The sequence below is a fragment of the Oratosquilla oratoria genome, chromosome 29 (genome assembly GCF_046742065.1).
Source record: "Oratosquilla oratoria isolate Oo_2021 chromosome 29, ASM4674206v1, whole genome shotgun sequence".
Classification (NCBI taxonomy): Eukaryota; Metazoa; Arthropoda; class Malacostraca; order Stomatopoda; family Squillidae; genus Oratosquilla; species Oratosquilla oratoria.
Window position 1 is genome coordinate 53,737,170 of NC_134805.1, and position 15,306 is coordinate 53,752,475.

Here is a 15,306-nt window from a genome sequence, read left to right on the forward strand (position 1 = left end):
GATGTAGCTTGAGGATTTGTTTGATTTGAGTCGTTTCCAGTATCTACCCCTGAAGGTTGTGATGGGTTTTGACTTCCAAGAGTGATATTTAATTCCATGGGATACAAATTCTTTATTGTATGGAAGGCAATTTCTCCATTATTTTGTTTCACTTTAACAATCCTAACCTTATTGTCATGCCCAATAATTATCTCTAATATTATTCCCATTAACCAAAAAGGTCTGGGTTTAATTGGATGTTTAATCAAAACTACATCTCCTTTCTTTATCTTGTCAGACCATTCTTTCTGGTGAAGATTTTTTGCATGATCCCTTAAACTCAGAAGATAGTCTTCATACCACAATCTTCTAAATTCCTCAAACATCTCATTCTGCTTGCAAAGTGCATTTTCAAGATTTTCCTGATTTTCATCATTAATCCAAATATCAGTTTCATCTTTGAACATCAATGAACCAATGTTGTTAAGTTTGAGGAATGAATTTGGAGTTATAAATTCAAGTTCTTCTGAACTGGCTCTATAAGTGAGAGGCCTAGAATTAATGGTATTTTTTATGTTTGAAAGGGAAGTGAGAAACTCAAAATATGTTGATTTAGATCTTCCAATTGCCTTATACAGACAGTTTTTTACTGTTCTGATAAGACATTCCCATGCTGCCCCAACCCATGCTGAATATACAGGGATTCTTACATGTTTGATTTTGTTTTTTGAGAGTTCATCCAAAAATTCATTCGACTCGAGTTTTCTCCAATATGTCTCCCCCTTTCACAAATGATCGGGCATTATCACTGTACAAGTAAGTTGGAATAGCATACTGATTACAAAATCTTTGAAAGGCCAGAATGAAATTCTTAGTTGACATGTCAGGCAACAACTCAAAATGGACAGCCCTGATATTAAGACAAGTGAAAATCAATATAAGATATTTACTCAAAGCATTAGTATTATCTTTTCTCAAAAATACATGACCTGTATAATCAACTCCCACATGATTGAAAGGTCTGATCAGATTCATGTGCTGCTTAGACATACTGGTTACCTTAGGGTAATTATAGGCAAGTGCATTATACTTCTGGCAAATTTTGCAGTCCTTAAATGAAGCTTTAACAGAAGATCTACCCTTTGGGATCCAGAATCCTTGGGACCTTAGGAAATTTAAGGTAGTGCTGACTCCCATGTGTTGTACCTGAGCATGACAAAATCTGGTAAAAAGTACAGTGAAATGGTTATCTTTTCCCAAAAGTACAGGATTGTGTAAATTATAATCAAAATAAAGTGATTTGGAAATCCTTCCTCGTGATCTCAGGATGCCTTTTTCATCAAGAAACAAGTTTAAATTCAATACTATGGAAGACACTTCTGAATTTTTAAAGTTACTTGACTTGAGTGTATCCACTTGTTTAAGGAAGCTAATTTCTTTAGCAAAACTGACTGACTGATTTATCATGATCCAATAATCCAATGCCTTCTCATGAGTTTTCACCACTTTTCATACAAATCCACTTTATTATAGTTTGAAAACTTATTAATGTCAAAAATATGTTTGATTTCAACTTCCTTTCCTTGCATGGTATTGTGAGTATTGATATTTTGATTTATCAGATTAAAACCCACACTCAACAATGGGTATTTAGGCCAGGTATTTAAATCATATTTCATCCAATCTGGTCCCTTGAGCCAAAATTCAAAATTATCGATGAATTTGTTGTAGGTTAAGCCTCTAGTTAAGAGATCAGCTGGATTATTTTCAATTTTGACATAATTAAAACTAATGGGAATGTTATAATCCCTTTCAAGCTGTTGTAGTTTACTATCCATCTCACCTATTCTATTTTTGACAAACTTAGATTTTAGTTTAGTCTGTCTGGTTATTAACCAGTTGAGCACAACTTGTGCATCAACAGCATTATTAATATAGTTGAATCTTATATTGGAATAGGCATTCAAAATAGTGGAGATGCACTCAAGAATCACTCCAAGTAGCTCCAAGACTGGGATACTATGTTCCTTTTCCTTGTTAGCAGGAGCCACTTTTGCTTTAGCAAATAAGAGGGAACTACTTTCCTTACTGGTACCATAAGCAACAAACCCAAAGCAGTTTTGTGAGCTGTCACTAAAAATATTAAGTCCATACTCTTCATTCTCATTTAATGCCTGCCTATTAAAGGAGACCTGATTGGCTTTCTCAAGACCTGGTTTGATATTATCCCATTCATTTATTATGTCCTCAGGCAATTTTTCATCCCATCCTAATTTGTGTTGCCACACCTTCCTCATCAATAACTTTCCTTTGATACTAATGGGTAAGACTAACCCCAGTGGATCGAACAAACTTGAAGTCTCGGATAACAATTGTCTTTTAGTACTGACAGAGTGAAATTCAAGAGGTGCAAGTTGCATCTCATCTATATTAGGATTAAATCTGTATCCAAGAATTTTCTCTGTCTCATTTGAATGTTCAACTAATTTGCCATCCCTTTCTATCAGTTGTCTCAGTTCAAGTGAATTTGAATTCCAAGATCTTAAAATAAAACCACCAAGAGCCATTCTTTCATAGCAAAGCCGATAAAGGTCGGTCATTTCCTTAAAATTATTGCCTGTGAATATTAAATTATCAACATAGAATTGACTAGAAAGAATGTCAGTGCATTTGTCAAGTGGAAATTTACTGGCATGTTTCTTCATTACATAATGTAGAATGAAGGGTGATGATGTAAATCCAAACACTAGAGTTCTATATCTATAAGCAATCAATTTATCCCTTTCCCAAAGGAAACAAAAACGGTTCTTGGCTGAGCCTAATTGACAGGAATGCCTGCTTGATGTCACTCAGCAAGATTATATCATTAGTTCTAAAGCAAAATAACAGTTTAAGCAAGGACTCCATTAGATCAACTCCAGTATATGCAGCCTCATTCAAAGAAGGTAGATTCTTATCAGTTTTTAGTGAGCAATTGAAAACTGGTCTAATCTTAGTTGAGACCTGCTCTTCCATCTTAATGACAGGCCTATGTGGAATCCAAGTGTGATTATTCAACTTTTCATCAGAAAAGTCTATTTCAATCTGCTCTATGATTCCATCCTGAAGCTGCTTATCAAAGACCTCTTCATATTTTTCATAAAGATTTGACTTTTTAAGATTTTTTGAGACTCTCCCTAAAACTTTTCTGGCAACCTGAAAATTAGAAGGGACCAGTTCTATTTTTTCCGAATGCCAAGGAAGCTTAACTTGGTAATGGCCATCTTTAAACTGAATAGCTTCATTAAATCTAGCAATTTGTTCTTGATCCTCTGAACTATAAATTTCATTCTTACTAATTCCAATAGATTCCAAACTAAAGCGATATTCTATCCCATTTTCAATATCTGAATCACTTAGAATGTTCTCTAGAGGATTAAAATAAGATTTAATTGGATTAAGTATCAGATTAACTGAGGTGTCATGAACTTTAGAAGACTTCTGACATTGATAAATTTGAACTTTATTACTTGCCATTTTTTTTACTAATTTGAGAAGCCTGTTTCCTAATCAAGAAATGATTGACATTACCAATAGGAATTACTTTACTTCCAATTACCATGCAGCTCCCTTGCAAGCATGGGGCAAATGAACATTCTGGAAGGAATTGAAGCAAGTCTACACCTATCAATGCATCCACCTCTATTAATTCATTATCCTGATATAATCCAAAGGCTTCATCAGCCAATTCAAAACCTTGATCTTTTATATTTTTTAGGGCTTCATTCATACCCGGTACAACAAAACTTGTGCTGAGTGAAGGGTCAATAAGAAATGGCATTTGAATTAAGGTTTGCTTAAAGCTCTTAACTTCAGCTCCAATGAATGTTTTTACATTGAAGTCTATCATATTTAATGAGTCTAAATCCGTACACAGCTCTTTAGCAACTCTTGCTGACATGTAGGATTGCTGACTCCCTGTATCAATTAAACATCTGATCTTCTTACTCTGTTTACCACGAATAAATTCCAAAGTTACAGTAGGGGAAATGTAATCATTTTCAGATTTTTGTTGAGATGTTAAACAAAGATGATTATTACTAGTATTAGGTCCTTTAAATTCAGGACAAAGGGGTGCCATATGGCCATAAGAATTACAGTGTTTACAACCATATTTTAATTTATTTTGCTTGCCAAAGCATTCATCTTCTTTATGACCAGATCCAGCACAACGTGCACAGAGACCTAACTCCTGTACTCTCTCTATCTTATCCTTAAGAGTTGAATATTTTTCACACTGTCCCAAGGAGTGACCTGATGCGCTGCACAATTTACAAATAAGGTTTTTAGAGGGAACAACCTTATTTTGACTGGTCTTAAAATTTTGAAGAGAACTTTTATTTTCTTTGGGTGCATTTTTTGAATTTTCTTTGGCCTTATTGATTTTATCAGATTTAGGCAAAGTAGTTTTACAGGTTTTAATTAGAGTCTTAATAATGTCATTATATGACTCAAAGATTTCAGTCAAGGTAGGATAGTTGGTATTATATTTATGAACCAGTTCCCTTTTAAATGCTGTAGGCAATTTATTAAAGACAATATGACTCGATAGTAAATTTCCAGGAGAATCTTTCATTGTAAAATCATAACCATAATTTGACTTTAATTAAAAAATGTATGCTCTTATTTCAATGATGAATGACTTTAATGTAAAAAACTCCTTGTCATATCATTGAGGAACTGTTGCGCTTAGAATACTTCTGAAAATTTCATCCACTATAAAGGGTACATCCAGAAATTCATCTTTCAATAATCTTAGTGCAATATCATAATTTTCATTTATGATAGACAAATGGCTAGTGATTTTCAAAGCATAACCCCTAAGATAACTATGTAAATAACTAAGCTTCACTGCCTGGGACATACTCTCCTTATTACCTATGACATTATTAAACTGATTGAGGAAAGAAGAAAAGGCAAATTTATCCCTTTCTGTTCCATCAAAAACGCCGCATGATAAGGGAGGCGGTTTAGTATAAAAATGGTCTAGCCTATTGAGTGTTTCAACAAATCTATCAGCATCTATAGAGCTTGCAGAGTGATTATTGGATTTATTCCCTGCCATCTTAAAATCCTGAAATTCTGATAGACTTTCATCTATTTCCATATAATAGCCTACTTGCTTATCTACTTCACTGGTAAATGTGTCAAAATTCTTAACATCTACTTCATTTTCCTTTAAAAGATCTAGAATATGTTCATCTTTAACTTAATTTCACTTATAACTTGATCAATAACATCTAATTGTTTACTACAGAAATTAATGTTTAATGTCTTTTTACTGAGTGAATCCTTTAATTTATTAAGAATCGGAGTAACTTTTCTTTTAAGTATACCCCTTTCTCGTTTCAATTTAACCAATGCAGTCTCAAATCCAGCTTCATCAAGGTTATCCTTATCCTCATTATCATTATCACTTGTCATGATTAGACTGTTTTGATCCAAAGTACAAAAAATATTCAGGTTGTACTAGCCTATCAATAAATTAAAACAAATGGATTTCACTAAACATGGGCCATAATTCAAATAAACAAACTTTAACCTGGACACAAGGTTTCAACTAAGAACAAATAGGCCCTAGTATATACTAGGTGAACTTGACCAACTCATTTAATTGAACTCCTGAAGCTATTATATAAAACAACTCAATTTACTCACAAATATGTTAAGCCTTTTAATAATAATCGGCTAAGTAAATCAACAATTATCCTTTTATTATAAACACATAGGCCCACTTTAAGGCTTGAATACTGAATCAATTCACGGAGGTAAACTATTAGCTATGGCGAATTAGATTATGCCGAGTCTTGATGTTAATAAATCCTCTCTTTAAATATATTAGAAAAGGATCTGTTTTCCTCATCCAAACAAAGAATTCTTACTTTAGTTAAACTAATTCAAAATGAGAAAGTTCAGTCTTACCTTCTTGATTTTTAGATGTAATTTATTGAAAAGGCAGATTTTCGAGAGACCGGTTTTAACTCGGCCGAGTTATACTTACTCTCTGTCGCCTTACTGAGTTTATCCGTTATTTTCAATTGTGAAGTAATCCTTTGTTTTAAAGAGAGGTTTCTCTTTATAGTTGGGAGTAATTGTTCCTCCGAAATTGATTTACAGTAAATTTATATTATTTTAGTTGACACAAATTCTAAGCGTCTTGATTTCACGGAAACAAGTATTTGAATGAAGTCGGCCGCAGGCCATATGCAATATCTATAATTTTCGTGACCATTGTTTACTTTTCACTGACCAAAATGTTCGGTATTTATTTCAAATGTTTAAAATTTTCAATGGAGTACAAATTATCAGTAGCAATTGATTATTAAAATTATTAATTATTCAGATTTTATCCAATAATTTAAATATACATTTTATTACTTTAATGAAATTAAACTTCTAGAGTTCAATAAATGAGTTCAATATGACGTCACCTTTTACGTAATTTTAAATAGTATATGTATGTATGTATATACTTTGTCAAAAGCCTTTTATAAGTCCAAGAAATCTTGAGTAAAAGCATATTAAGTTTGTAGTACATGATCTTCCATTTCTAAATCCAAATTGTTTAGGGTTTTGTATATGTATATTGTTCTTTTCAAAGTGTTTAATCCATTTATTTTTAATAACTTTTTCGCATATTTATGCAATTGTGCTTGTAAGGGATACTGGTCTAAAATTTGTTGGATTTTCTTTGTCTCCTTTATACAATGGTACAATATTTGGAATTTTCCAATCTTGTGGTACAGGAGGTGCTCAGATGAGAGGGAGGGTGGGAGGGGTGTGGAGTGTATTAGGGATGAAATGGGTGGGAGTGTTTTTATGCCTTTCCCTTTTTGGCTACCTCCCTTGAAAGGGGGAAAAAGCCTTGGTATATGTATGTATGTATGTGGTACTTTCCCTTCTTTGAGTAAGAAGTCAAATCTTGTGTATTTTGTCTGTAAGTTGATCTTTACATTCTTTCAATATCTAGTTAGCAATTCCATTGGGCCCATATGACTTTCTGACGTCAAGATTTTTTATTTGGTCCCTTATTTCTTTCTGTGTCACCATTATTTCTTTCATTTTAGGGGATCCTCACTGCCCTTCCTCCCAAATTTGTGAGGTTTCAATTGTAAATACAGACCTAAACTGTCTGGTCACTACTTCAGCTATTTCTACATTTTCTATATATTCTTTGTTTCCTTTGTCATTTACATATCTGTAAAATAGTTTATGTTGGTCTTTGCATATGTCTATTATATATAGTTTCTTTTTTCCTCTATGTATATCAACATATTATTTCTCAGTTTGATGTATGTTTGCCATTTGGTAATTTTTTTGTCTTTTTTCCATCTTTTCCAGGCTATGTCTTTTCTATCTTTAGCCTCACTACACTTTTTTTATACCAACACTTTATGTAACCCTTTTTTGTTTCTTCCTAGGTACATATCTGTTCCCTCCTTATATATTTCCTTAAATATGTTCCATTTCTCTTCCATCTTTGTTTCATTATTTGAACATTTTTCCCAGTTAGTGTTTTGAAAAAATTATCTAAGTTTTACAAAGTCCATTTTGTTGTACATTAATCTTCCTTTTTTATGTTTCTCATTTCTTCTCACTTCATTTTGTTCCTTGAGTTTGAACTCTATTATTATGTGGTCGCTCTTCCCCATTAGTGTCTTATAATTCATTTTGTCCACAATTTCAGGCTCGGAAGTGAATATCAGGTCTAGTCTCAATGGTTCTTCATTGTTTCTATATCTAGTGTTTTCCTTGACCCATTGAGTCAGTGTAATCAATGGTCAAATCCAGTAGAATGTTGCTCTAGAGTTCCTCTCCACCTTTTATTGTCAATTCTTCCTTTGCGTTAAAGTCACCCATAATTACTATGTTTCCTCATCTATCAGTATCTCAGATAATTCATTCTTTGTGTCTTCCAGTAATTTTGAGTGGTTGCTATCAGACCAAGCCTTTGTTTTTGGGGATGCATATACTACTATAAATTTTCTTCTTTTCATATAGCTATTTTCAATTTTGATTGTGATCATTTCCACATTTTCTTTACCTTCTGTTATCTTTATCACATTTAAGTCCTTCCTAGTCAGTAATATAACTCCTCCTCCCTGTTTATGCATTTTATTCTTCGACCAATGGTTGTGTAATCCTTGTCCCACCATACTTTATTGTATAGGACCTTTCAATTTTGTCTCCACAATTCCCATTATGTCTGGTTTCTCTATTAACAGATAGTCATTTAATTCATTCCAGAAACCATACTGTCCATGTTTGTGTAAGCCACTTTTAATTTTTTTTTTTTTTTTCACTTTTTTGGTTTATGTTTCTATTTTTCTGATGTACAAGTTTTATGTAGTCTCAAGTCCAGTACTCCCCCCCACAAAAAAAAAAAAAAAAATCAGTCTCCGATCTTCTCTCATTTTATTCCTTAGCTTCATTTCTTAGTGTCCTATCTATCTCTATTTCTTCATCATTCATTTCCTTTTTATCCACACATTTTTGTAATTTTCACTGCAAGTTTTGCCACTTTTGATAGTATCTCATCAGCTATTATTTGAGTCCTTAGTTTGATTTTCATTGGCTTATAATTTTTTCTTTAGTATTTACCCATTCTAACATGCCATTGATTTCCTTCTCCAATTCTTGACCCTTGCCCTGAACCGCTTTCAGTATTTCCTTTGCAATTTCTTTCTCTTCTTTTTCTCTTTGGTATTTTTGTACATTATGTATTTCTTTTATACCCTAAACCACAATGCACTTCTTTTTATCCACTGTCTCTCACCCAGTTTTCCTTTTCTTTGATTACATTAATTACTGTTTCCTTTGCATTCTCTTCCACCCGCTCTTGTACTATTTCTTTGAAAGAGATTTTTTGATTTTCACATTCCTATTTCCACTGATTTTTTAAATAAGGTCTGTCTCTCTGATTGATTCGCCCATCTGTCACTGCTTGTAATTGTTCTTTGACCTCTTTAGTTCTTTGGTTTTGTTTCTATCCTCATTTTCCTTTCATTTTCTCTTTTAATCATACTTAGTTCACTTTTTAGATCATTTAATTCTCTGATTATCTCATCGTTGGTTTTGCGAAAGTTTGACATCTCTAATTGCAAAGCTCTATGGTGTAATTTTAAATCAATTAATTCATCTACCAAGTCATTGATGTCTTGATTCCTTAGTGTCCTGTTAACCCTAATTTTTTCTATTGCTCCCCTTTCTCTCAGAAATCCCGAAAAATCTTTACTATCATACCTCTGAGTCATCTTCGGAGTGACATTTATATATGTGCTCTTAGGGATTACTCTCAGTGGTGACTCCACTCTAATCATATCTAATCCTCTCTTTGTTGGTTGATTTTTTTCTTTTTTCTTTACTTTCCTCCATTTTGTGCTAAAACTATACTTGTTCAAGTACTAGATTAGATACCTTACTGGTCACTGAAGAACACATTGCTACATCTCAAAAAACAAGAAGACATTTTTCCTGAATCCAACAACAAAGCGCTAAGTCAGAGCTCAATTCCTGGCCCTCCTTCCTCTTTGACGTCGAAGCAGTGTGTATTTACCTAGTTGTATTATATGGGAAAGGAACTATGCTTGTGATGACCCGTCTTTGTATCTTTCAGCATCAAGTTTTTTCTTAAAATCTTGAATAGTGTTTGCAGACATGTTTTTTTTATCTAAATTATTCCAGGTATCTAGTACTCTATGTAGGAAGCTATTTTTTCAGATCTCTTCTATTGTTATCCTTTTTGAGTTTCTTTTTGTGTTTGATTTTTTCATTGTCCTATTTTAGTAAATCATTCCTACCTAGGATTCCCATTCCTTTCATGATTCCACAAGTAGTCAGCAGATCTCCTCTTTCTCTTCTTTGTTCCATTGTTGGTAATTCCAATTTGGACAATCTTTGTTCGTATGTTAATTTGGAGAGAGTTGGTGTCAACTTTGTCGTTGCTATTTGTATTCTTTCTAATTTCTTTATATTCTTTTTAGTACTGGGTGTCCATAGTGTTGCTGTGTACCATATTTTTCGGACCATAAGGGGCATCGTACCATAAGGCGCACCCATAAATTGCTATTCCCCGTCCTTACATAAGGCATGCCTGACCATAAGGCGCACCTGGTCTCGTCATCGGATAATCATGCATGACGACTGACGACACGAGGTCAATCAATTGTGCATCCACACGAGACAGGCCACAGACGACGGAGCTGTCTGGCTGGCATGACCGAACGGCACAATAAAGTACTTTAGATTTTAGGCTATCCCAACAATTATTTAGCACTTTTTAGTATCGCATAGCCTTACTTAAAACTTTTCATCCATCATGTCCCCCCATCCACACTGACTGCATCATGCATCTCATACGGTTAACCATGTTTACAGCATGTATGACATGTATGATGCACAGCATCCATTGTCGTCATCATTTGTGATTCCACATGGGCTGTTTCAGTTTTATTCCCGGAATTCTCGGTTCACTTAAAAACACAAGATTTAACAAATGACTAACTGTCTAAGTGGAGCGAGACTAGACCAATGCAAAATGGATGTCTGTGTTGTGGATGCTATCATGTCATAGCCATGATAGCATGAATGAATGCGGTGGCATGGACTCGAAAACTGTCGAAGTTTTCGCAATTTTCTTGTCAAGATACATGCATCTTTATAACTTGGTTGTAACTTTTGCTAGGCCTATGCACTGTCGCCGTCGGCAGGCTAGCTACGAAACGAGTCAAAATAGTATGTCACTGTCCAAGACATTTTTTTGCACTGAAGCCACACATAAGGCGCACCTCACGACAAGGCGCACCACCCGATTTTGGCCGATTTTAAGGATTTTGCCCACGCCTTATGGTCCGAAAAATACGGTACTCCAGCTTTGGTCTTGTGTGTATGAGGTGGAGTAGGTGTTTGATGGAGAATTTGAAGAGCATAAAAAGATGTTTTGGTGGAATTGAAAGACATGATAGGGAGGTGCTTAGAGTGAACTCTTTAAATGAAAAGGAAAAGGAGAAAGAGTACAAGAAGCTGAGAGAGGAGTGGGAGGGAGTGAAGGATAGAGTAGAGCTAGGAGTGGAGGAGGAATGGGGATGGTTCAAGGAGGGAGTCACAAAGTGTGCAAAGATGGTGTGTGGAACAAGGACAGGAGGAAATAGAAGGAAGGGTAGTGAATGGTGGGATGAGGAAACAAAGAAGGTTGTAGAACAAAAGAAGCGAGCTTTCACAGATTGGTTACAAAATAGGACAAGGGAGTCATATGAGAGGTACAAAGAAAAGAAAAGAGAAGTAAAGCACAAGGTAAAGGAGGCAAAGAGGAGAGCAGATGTGAAATGGGGTAAGAGTATGACAGAAAATTTTGAAAGTAATAAAAAGATGTTTTGGAAAGAAATTAAAAGAGGAAGAGGAGGCGAATCAAGTAGAGAAGAAAAGGTTAAAGGTGCAGATGGAGAGATGATAATGGAAGATAGGACAGTAAGGGGAAGATGGGCAGATGATTTTAGGGAGTTTCTAAATGTGAAGGAGGATAGGGAGGGAAAAATAGCTGCAGTGGGAAATGCTAAGAAAATGACTGTGATGAGTGAGGAGAAATAAGGAAGGATGAAGTGAAGGGAGTTGTTAAGATGATGAAAGCAGGTAAGGCACCTGGTATGGATGGATGCCATGCAGAATGTCTAAAAAAAGGAGGTACAGTGTTGGTGGACTGGTGAGGTTATTTAATGTTTGCTGGAGAGAGGGTAGAGTGCCAGAGGACTGGAGGAGTGCCTGTATAGTTTCACTTTACAAGGGAAAAGGGGACAAGTGTGAGTGTAGTAGTTTCAGAGGGATTAGCTTAAGTGTAGTTGGGAAGGCTTATGGGAGGATCTTGATTGAGAGGATTAGGAGAGGAACAGAGAGTGATTGGTGAGGAACAGTGTGGATTTAGGACGGGTAGAGGTTGTGTAGATCAGATTTTTGTGGTAAGACAGATATGTGAGAAAGCTATAGGAAAGGGGAAGGATGTTTTTTTTTTGGCTTTTATGGATCTGGAAAAAGGCTTACGACAGGGTAGACAGGAAGGCACTGTGGGAGGTTTTGTGGATATACGAGATAGGAGGAAAGCTTCTAGGAGCTGTCAAGAGTTTTTACGAGAGTAGTAGAGCATGTGTCAGGATTAGAAATGGAGAGAGTGAGTGGTTCGAGGTAAAGGTGGGACTTCGTCAGGGATGCATTATGTTGCCCTGGCTGTTCAACTTGTACATGGATGGGGTGGTGCGAGAAGTAAATGCAAGGGTGGTGGGTCAGGGATTGGAGATGATTAAAGAAGATGGAGAGAAGTGGGAGGTGAGCCAGCTGTTGTTTGTGGACGACGCTGCGCTTGTGGCAGGATCAGAGGAGGGACTGAGGAAGTTGGTGACAGAGTTTGGGAGAGTGTGTGTGAAAGAAGAAAGCTGAAGATAAATGTGGATAAATGTAAGGTGATGAGATGTACAAGGGATGAAAGTGGCAGTAGACTGGAAGTGAGCATTAAGGGAGATTGACTGGAGGAAGTGGATAGTTTTAGATACTTGGGTGTAAATGTGGCAGGAAAAGGTGGAGTGGAGGGGGAGGTAGAATGTAGATTGAGAGAAGCAAGTAAATGCCTTTGTGGATTAAAAAGTGTAATGAGGAATCGACATTTGGGAATGGATGCTAAGAGGAGACTGTATGAAGGAGTGATTGTGCCAACAGCACTGTATGGGGCAGAAACATGGAACATAGGAGAGGAAGAGAGAAGGAGTTTGAATGTGTTTGAGATGAGGTATCTGAGAAGTATAATAGGGGTTACTAGGCTGGATAGAGTGAGAAATGGGGAGGTGAGGAGGAGAACGGGTGGAAAAGGAGTTGGGAGTTAGGATTGATGAAAGAGTATTAACCCCTTCCATACGGTGCCGCCTACGTAGGTGGCATGGGGAGCAAGTGGATATGTGAGGCTGCCATATCGGCGTCTTGATTATATTTATTGTAGTTGTCCCTGCGTAACTGACATACTCTCTAAACTGGCCTCATCACATTTTCTATGGTTATCAAAATTCACGGGTGAAAGAGAGAACAATTGATATAAGCGGTGACTATTTTTTATGATGCGAGTATTATGACGCAACATCGTACGTGTGGCAGCTAATGTGCTGCCCGCGAGATTTTGGCCTGGAGTGAAGTGGTTAAGATGGTTTGGACACATGGAAAGAATGAGTGTAGAAAGACTAGTAAAAGAGGTATGGAAGGCAGATGTGGAGGGAGTGAACATGAGAGGATGTCCTAGGATGAGATGGATGGATGGGGTGAAGGGGGCTTTGGGGAAAAGGGGAATGTCTGTTGAGGTGAGGAAGGATGGGAGAAGACAGAAGACAGGGGTGAATGGAGAATGGTTGTATATGGATGATGTTGTGATGCATGAGGTGGAATGGGCGGGGGGATGGGGGTGAGGTAGTATGTGTGAGTAAAATTTGACACAGCCTGAAGGGATTTCTCCCCATCTTCTCCTTTTATGCATGGGAGGACAGATAGTGGGGTTGCTGATTTAATGAAGCGGCCTTGCTGTGGATGTGCTTGCCTTGCGACAGTGCCTCTGACCCAGGGCAGTGGACAAGGTGCAGGGATGACCCGTCATCCAGGAGGTGCTAAGACAAGAGGGAGGGTGGAGGGGAGTGGAGTGTATTCAAGGATGGAATGGGTGGGAATGATTTTATGCCTTTTCCTTTTTGGCTACCTCCTTTGTAAGGGGGAAAAAGCCTTGGTATATGTATGTATGAAAAGATTTAGGGAGGCAAGTCAGATTGAGAAAAGGTTTGAAGGTGGAGATGGATATGCTAATGGAAGGGAAGATGGGTAAATTATAACATGGATTTGTTTAATGTAGGGGAGGTCAAGGAGACTTTGATTGTTGCAGGGGAAGATGCTAGTAAATTGACTTGTGATGGGAGAGGAGAATGATAGAGTTATAACAAAAGGAGATACATAGAGCACTGAAACAGATGAAAGCTGATAAGGGATCTTGGTTTAGAGGGTTATGTGGAGTGTCTAACAAAAGGAGGAGTGGCTATATTGGAATATGTGAGGAGAAGGTGTAGTGTGTCCATAAGTGTATTACTGGACTGGAGGAGTGCTTGTATATTTCTGTTATACAAGGGGAAAGGGAATAAGTATGAATGTAGTAATTTTAAGTGGATTAGTCTGTTAAGTATTTACCTAGTTGTATCTTACAGGAAGGGGAGCTACGCTCATGGTGCCTCGCCTCTGTATCTCGCAGTGTCTAGTTTGCGCTAAAATTTGTGTATGGTTTTTGCACACACTGTTGTTTCATAACTATCTTTTTTGATTTTCTTTCCATGTCCTCTTGTGTTCCTCTTGTCCCAATTTAACAAGTCCTCTCTATCGAGTTTCTGTGCCCTTCATGATTCTATAGATGGTCAGTAAGTTGCCTCTCTTCTTTGCTCCAAAGTTGGTAACTCCAATTTAGCCAGCCTCTCTTCAAATGACAAGTTTGAAAGTGTTGGAGCTATCTTTGTGGTTGCTTTTCTGGATTCTTTCAATCTTCTTTATATTCTTTTTGGTACTAGGTGACCATAATGTCGCTGCATATTCCAGTCTAGGCCGTATTAGTGTGACTAATATTTTTTTAATAATTTCTTCATCCAGTTAGGTAAATGCCACTTTTATTGATCTTGGCAAGTTATAGGATTCTCCAACAATTTCGTTTATTTGTTTATCAGAGGACAAATCATTTGAGATAATTACTCCCAGATCTTTTTCAGATCCCACTTTCTTTACCTCCTTAGTTCCAATTTTATTTTGTCCTGTTATTCTATTTTCACTTTTTCCAAACTCCATTATGCTACACTTCTTAATGTTGAAGTCTACTTCCCATTTCTAAATACATTTCCAAACCTTGTTTGGGTATCCCTGTAGTGATTCGCAATCTGTTTCAATTTTTACTATCCAACAATTTGGCATTGTCTGCAAAGAAGCTCATGTAACATTCCACATCATCATCCATATCATTCACATATATAGTGAACATTATTGGAGCCAATACTGATCCTTGCAGAACTCCACTAATCACCTTCCAACCTGAATATTTTTCTCTGAGTACTACTCTCATCTTTCTACCATTCAGGAAGTCCTCCATCCAGTTTGATAGGTTGCCTTGTATACCTTTTATGTTTTCCAATTTTTTAAATAATTTTTTGTGTGGTACCTTGTTGAAGGCTTTTTGTAAGTCCAAGAAAGCACAGTCAGCTCATCCATCCCTTTCTTGTATTATATCTATTAGTCTTG

The 15,306-nt window shown here is 36.3% G+C and overlaps 1 protein-coding gene across 5 annotated transcripts in view; it reads left to right on the forward strand.

Moving 5' to 3' along the window:
- LOC143040771 (solute carrier family 35 member C2) overlaps positions 1-15,306 on the forward strand; it is a 260,071-nt gene that overhangs the window by 169,467 nt on the left and 75,298 nt on the right. The gene's annotated exons all lie outside the window — the stretch shown is intronic.